This window comes from Triticum dicoccoides, chromosome 3B (genome assembly GCF_002162155.2).
Source record: "Triticum dicoccoides isolate Atlit2015 ecotype Zavitan chromosome 3B, WEW_v2.0, whole genome shotgun sequence".
In the NCBI taxonomy this organism is placed as follows: domain Eukaryota; kingdom Viridiplantae; phylum Streptophyta; class Magnoliopsida; order Poales; family Poaceae; genus Triticum; species Triticum dicoccoides.
Window position 1 is genome coordinate 828,808,316 of NC_041385.1, and position 6,969 is coordinate 828,815,284.

The following is a 6,969-nucleotide window of genomic DNA, read 5'->3' on the forward strand; positions in this document are numbered from 1 at the left end:
GTAAACTTCGTCCGCATATATGAACTTGAGGTAAACACATCTAGAACAGACACTAGATGAAGTTGCTTAAACGAAACAGAACCTAACATGCGTAGGGCAGAAACTAGAGCCAAGAACTGTAGGATGACTTCTAACAGAAAGGAGAAGAACACGTACGGCACAACAGCAGCAGAAGCGCTGGAGTTGGGGTCGGTGTCCTCGCCTGTCATGTCGTCGTGGAGGTCGTGGACGTCGGGGAAGAAATCGTCGTCGGGGAAGTAGTCGTCGGCGACCGGATCGTCCGTGATGAAGAAGCCAGTAGTCGCGCTGAGTGCTCCCCAAAAACCTTATCACCCTTCTCCCGTACAGGACTCAAAAGGTGCGGTCTCGGAGGCCTACTGTCCTGACCAGCGGTGCATGCCACAAGCCGGGATGAGGAAGAACGTAGCAGCAGCGCAGTGCTCAGGAACTTGTGGCGACAGGAGGAAGAGATTCTGGTGCGTCTCTTGGGAGGAGCGACCTCCCTTTTATAGGCGCAAGAGAAGGAAGCGAGAGGGCAGCGACGGAAGGTGAAGCAAAGAGATGAAGTCGAAGCGAACAGCCAGCAGCCGAAGGGCTGCACCGTTCGTATTCAAACTCCACTATCACAAAAACTTTTCAGCTTCCGTGTGACCTTTCGTATACCCGTAGTGCGTGGCAAAAATTTAGACATCGGCTCGGCTCATTCCCGCAACCCGCGGCGCGTCGTGACGAGGCGTGGCGTGGCGTGGCGTTGCGAGGCGGGCGGCGGAGGAGGAGCGCGCGTGGATATCCCTCTTGTTCTCATGCTCATACAAGTGGGGAAGGAGCCTCCCTTATAAAGAGGTCCAACTCCCTCTAAACTAGGAAGGTGGGACTAAACTTTAGTTCCACCTCTTGCCTTGCACGAATGGGCTGCGTGGTCCTCTAGGATTTATAGGAATTTCTGAAACTGCTATTGGGCTAGGCCCAAAATAGACAAAATTCCAGCAATCCGCCACCAGATCCCAGAGGCACACAAAATTTGCCTTTGGTTCCAAAACACTGTTTTATATACCGGTACTGCAGTGGAGACTGTTAAGTTGAAGTTCCACCTAGAACTCTATGCTACACTAGTAAGCAACTTGAACAGTGGACTGGGCCTTGAACTGCAAGTTTTCTGCGAATCTAGCTTCACATAAAGCCTTGACCGATACGTGGCTACCGTGGGTCTTCCCCGCGGGTGGAGCTTATGTGTCATACTCCGTGACCTTTCATGAGTTTACTAGAGAGAACCCTACTCTAATAGATTGCGACGTTTAACAATCAGACTCATATAGGTGCGTTCTTCAAACGATGTTCTGCAGGACAACGTCTCTGCTTCAAAGATCCACTTAGAACACATTAAGATATACATCAACCTGCCATGCAGATTAGGAGAGTATTGCATCTTCATGGAGTGGTATTTTTACAGTAAGGATACTCTCCTCTCAGTTGACCAACAGCTTGTCTTCCACATCTGATTCACGGGATCTCCGATCACAAAGAATAGGTTACCACTGTGAACAACTCATATTGTGGGTCTCATTCCCATCTCCCTCGATGCATTATCTATCACATTGCGTGATAGACCCTTAGTAAAAGGATCTGCCATATTTTTAGACGTTTGGATATAGTCCAATGCAATAACTCCCGAGTTTTTCATTTTCCTGACAGACTTTAACCTTCTATGAACATGTCTTGATGACTTCATGTTATCCTTTGAGCTGCTCACTTTAGTGATCATAGTTTGATTGTCACAGTTCATAAGGATACCCGGTACAGGTTTCTCAACTACCGGCAAGTCATTCAAGAGCCGGCGAAGCCAATCTGCTTCGATCGTAGCTGTATCTAGTGCTGTGAGTTCTGCTTCCATTGTTGACCTCGTTAAGATGGTATGCTTGCAAGACTTCCAAGAAACAACGCCACCTCCATGAGTGAATACATAACCGCTCGTGGCCTTTATCTCATCAGCATCTGAGATCCAGTTTGAGTCACTATACCCTTCAAGCACCTTTGGATGCCCAGTGTAGTGAATTCCATAATTCGCAGTGCCTTTCAAATAACGCAAAACTCTCTCTAGAGCTTTCCAATGCACATCTCCTGGTTTTGAAACAAACCGACTCAGTTTGCTAATAGCAAAAGAGATGTCAGGTCTTGTAGCACTGGCTAAGTACATAAGCGAGCCAATAATCTGAGAATACTTCAATTGATCTCTAGCAATTCTTCGATTCTTTCGAAGCAGCACGCTAGCATCATATGGTGTTGGAGAGGGCTTGCAGTCACTATAGCCAAAGCGACTCAAGATCTTTTCCACATAGTGAGATTGAAGCAATGTAATCCCACCATCATCATCTCTCAATAACTTGATGTTCAGAATGACATCAGCCACTCCTAAATCCTTCATCTCAAAATAGCGAGATAGGAAATCCCTGACCTCCTTAATAACATTCAAATTTGTTCCGAAAATCAGTATGTCATCAACATACAAGCAAAGCATAACTCCCTCGCCCCCACCATGGCGATAGTACACACATTTGTCACTTCGTTCACAACAAATCCTGCAGCTGTTAGAGTTCTTTCGAACTTCTCATGCCACTGTTTGGGTGCTTGCTTGAGTCCATACAAAGACTTCAGCAACTTGCACACTTTCCCTTCCTGACCATCTATTACAAACCCATCTGGTTGTTCCATATAAATTTCCTCATCCAACTCTCCATTTAGGAAAGCAGTCTTAACATCCATTTGATGAACGAGAAGACCATGTGAGGCAGCTAGTGAAAGTAGAACTCGAATAGTGGTCAGTCGAGCCACATGTGAGTAAGTATCAAAGAAGTCTTCACCTTCCTTTTGGGTATAACCCTTAGCCACGAGCCGAGCCTTGTACTTTTCTATAGTACCATCAGGCCTAAGCTTCTTCTTGAATACCCATTTGCATCCTATAGGTTTGCACCCATAAGGACGATCAGTTATCTCCCAGGTTTCATTCGCCAAGATAGAATCCATCTCGCTACGAACCGCTTCCTTCTAGTAGTCAGCATCTTCCGATGCATAGGCCTCCGAAATAGAACTGGGAGTGTCATCTATGAGATACACAAGAAAATCATCACCAAAAGACTTTGCAGTCCTCTGTCTCTTGCTCCTAGTAGGAAATGTTGGGGAACGTAGTAATTTCAAAAAAAATTCCTACGGACACGCAAGATCATGGTGATGCATAGCAACGAGGGGAGAGTATGATCTACGTACCCTTGTAGATCGCAATGGAAGCGTTGACACAACGTAGAGGAAGTAGTCGTACGTCTTCTTCCCGATCCGAACGATCCAAGCACCGTTACTCTGGCACCTCCGAGTTCTTAGCACATGTACAGCTCGATGACGATCCCCGGGCTCCGATCCAGCTAAGCTTCGGGGAGGAGTTCCGTCAGCACGACGGCGTGGTGACGATCTTGATGTTCTACCGTCGCAGGGCTTCGCCTAAGCACCGCTACAATATGATCGAGGTGGAATATGGTGGAAGGGGGCACCGCACACGGCTAAGGAATGATCACGAAGATCAACTTGTGTGTATAGAGGTGCCCCCCTGCCCCCGTATATAAAGGATCCAAGGGGGAGGGGGCGGCCGGCCAGGAGGAGGGCGCAGGAGGAGTCCTACTTCTATCGGGAGTAGGACCCCCCCCCCCCCCAATCCTATTCCAACTAGGATTCCCAAGGGGGAAAGAGGGAGAGGGGTGGCCGGCCACCTCTCCTAGTCCTAATAGGACTAGGGGAGGGGGGGAGGCGTGCAGCCCTTATGGGAAGCCCTTTCACCTTTCCACTAAGGCCCAGTAATGCCCATATGACTCCCGGGGGGTTCCGGTAACCTCCCGGTAATCCGGTAAAATCTTGATTTCACCCGGAACACTTTCGATGTCCAAACATAGGCTTCCAATATATCAATCTTTATGTCTCGACCATTTCGAGACTCCTCGTCATGTCCGTGATCACATCCGGGACTCCGAACAACCTTCGGTACATCAAAATGCATAAACTCATAATAACTGTCATCGTAACGTTAAGCGTGCGGACCCTACTGTTCGAGAACAATGTAGACATGACCGAGACACGTCTCCGGTAAATAACCAATAGCGGGACCTGGATGCCCATATTGGCTCCTACATATTCTACGAAGATCTTTATCGGTCAGACCGCATAACAAAATACGTTGTTCCCTTTGTCATTGGTATGTTACTTGCCCGAGATTCGATCGTCGGTATCCAATACCTAGTTCAATCTCGTTACCGGCAAGTCTCTTTACTCGTTCCGTAATACATCATCTCACAACTACTATATTAGTTGTAATGCTTGCAAGGCTTATGTGATGTGCATTACCGAGAGGGCCCAGAGATACCTCTCCGATAATCGGAGTGACAAAACTTAATCTCGAAATACGCCAACCCAACATGTACCTTTGGAGACACATGTAGTACTCCTTTATAATCACCCAGTTACGTTGTGACGTTTGGTAGTACCCAAAGTGTTCCTCCGGTAAACGGGAGTTGCATAATCTCATAGTTATAGGAACATGTATAAGTCATGAAGAAAGCAATAGCAACATACTAAAACGATCGGGTGCTAAGCTAATGGAATGGGTCATGTCAATCAGATCATTCAACTAATGATGTGACCTCGTTAATCAAATAACAACTCATTGTTCATGGTTAGGAAACATAACCATCTTTGATTAACGAGCTAGTCAAGTAGAGGCATACTAGTGACACTTTGTTTGTCTATTTATTCACACATGTACTATGTTTCCGGTTAATACAATTCTAGCATGAATAATAAACATTTATCATGATTATAAGGAAAATAAATAATAACTTTATTATTGCCTCTAGGGCATATTTCCTTCAGTCTCCCACTTGCACTAGAGTCAATAATCTAGATTACACTGTAATGATTCTAACACCCATGGAGCCTTGGTGCTGATCATGTTTTGCTCGTGGAAGAGGCTTAGTCAACGGGTCTGCAACATTCAGATCCGTATGTATCTTGCAAATCTCTATGTCTCCCACCTGGACTAGATCCCGGATGGAGTTGAAGCGTCTCTTGATGTGCTTGGTCCTTTTGTGAAATCTGGATTCCTTTGCCAAGGCAATTGCACCAGTATTGTCACAAAAGATTTTCATTGGACCTGATGCACTAGGTATGACACCTAGATCGGATATGAACTCCTTCATCCAGACTCCTTCGTTTGCTGCTTCTGAAGCAGCTATGTACTCCGCTTCACATGTAGATCCCGCTATGACGCTTTGTTTAGAACTGCACCAACTGACAGCTCCACCGTTCAATGTAAACACGTATCCGGTTTGCGATTTAGAATCGTCCGGATCAGTGTCAAAGCTTGCATCAACGTAACCTTTTACGGTGAGCTCTTTGTCACCTGCATATACGAGAAACATATCCTTAGTCCTTTTCAGGTATTTCAGGATGTTCTTGACCGCTGTCCAGTGATCCATTCTGGATTACTTTGGTACCTCCCTGCTAAACTTATAGCAAGGCACACATCAGGTCTGGTACACAGCATTGCATACATGATAGAGCCTATGGCTGAAGCATAGGGAACATCTTTCATTTTCTCTCTATCTTCTGCAGTGGTCGGGCATTGAGTCTGACTCAATTTCACACCTTGTAACACAGGCAAGAACCCTTTCTTTGCTTGATCCATTTTGAACTTTTTCAAAATCTTGTCGAGGTATGTGCTTTGTGAAAGTCCAATTAAGCGTCTTGATCTATCTCTATAGATCTTTATGCCTAATATGTAAGCAGCTTCACCGAGGTCTTTCATTGAAAAACTCTTATTCAAGTATCCCTTTATGCTATCCAGAAATTCTATATCATTTCCAATCAATAATATGTCATCCACATATAATATCAGAAATGCTACAGAGCTCCCACTCACTTTCTTGTAAATACAGGCTTCTCCGAAAGTCTGTATAAACCCAAATGCTTTAATCACACTATCAAAGCGTTTATTCCAACTCCGAGAGGCTTGCACCAGTCCATAAATGGATCGCTGGAGCTTGCACACTTTGTTAGCTCCCTTTGGATCAACAAAACCTTCTGGTTGCATCATATACAACTCTTCTTCTAGAAATCCATTCAGGAATGCAGTTTTAACATCCATCTGCCAAATTTCATAATTATAAAATGCGGCGATTGCTAACATGATTCGGACAGACTTAAGCATCGCTACGGGTGAGAAGGTCTCATCGTAGTCAACCCCTTGAACTTGTCGAAAACCTTTTGCGACAAGTCGAGCTTTATAGACAGTAACATTACCGTCAGTGTCAGTCTTTTTCTTGAAAATCCATTTATTCTCAATTGCTTGCCGATCATTGGGCAAGTCAACCAAAGTCCATACTTTGTTCTCATACATGGATCCCATCTCAGATTTCATGGCTTCAAGCCACTTTGCGGAATCTGGGCTCACCATCGCTTCTTCATAGTTCGTAGGTTCACCATGATCTAGTAGCATGACTTCCAGAACTGGATTACCGTACCACTCTGGTGCGGATCTTACTCTGGTTGATCTACGAGGTTCAGTAGTATCTTGTTCTGAAGTTTCATGATCATTATCATTAACTTCCTCACTTATTGGTGTAGGTGTCGCAGAAACAGTTTTCTGTGATGTACTATTTTCCAACAAGGGAGCAGGTACAGTTACCTCGTCAAGTTCTACTTTTCTCCCACTCACTTCTTTCGAGAGAAACTCCTTCTCAAGAAAGTTTCCGAATTTAGCAACAAAAGTCTTGCCTTCGGATCTGTGATAGAAGGTGTATCCAATAGTTTCCTTTGGATATCCTATGAAGACACATTTCTCCGATTTGGGTTCGAGCTTATCAGGTTGAAGCTTTTTCACATAAGCATCGCAGCCCCAAACTTTCAGAAACGACAACTTTGCTTTCTTGCCAA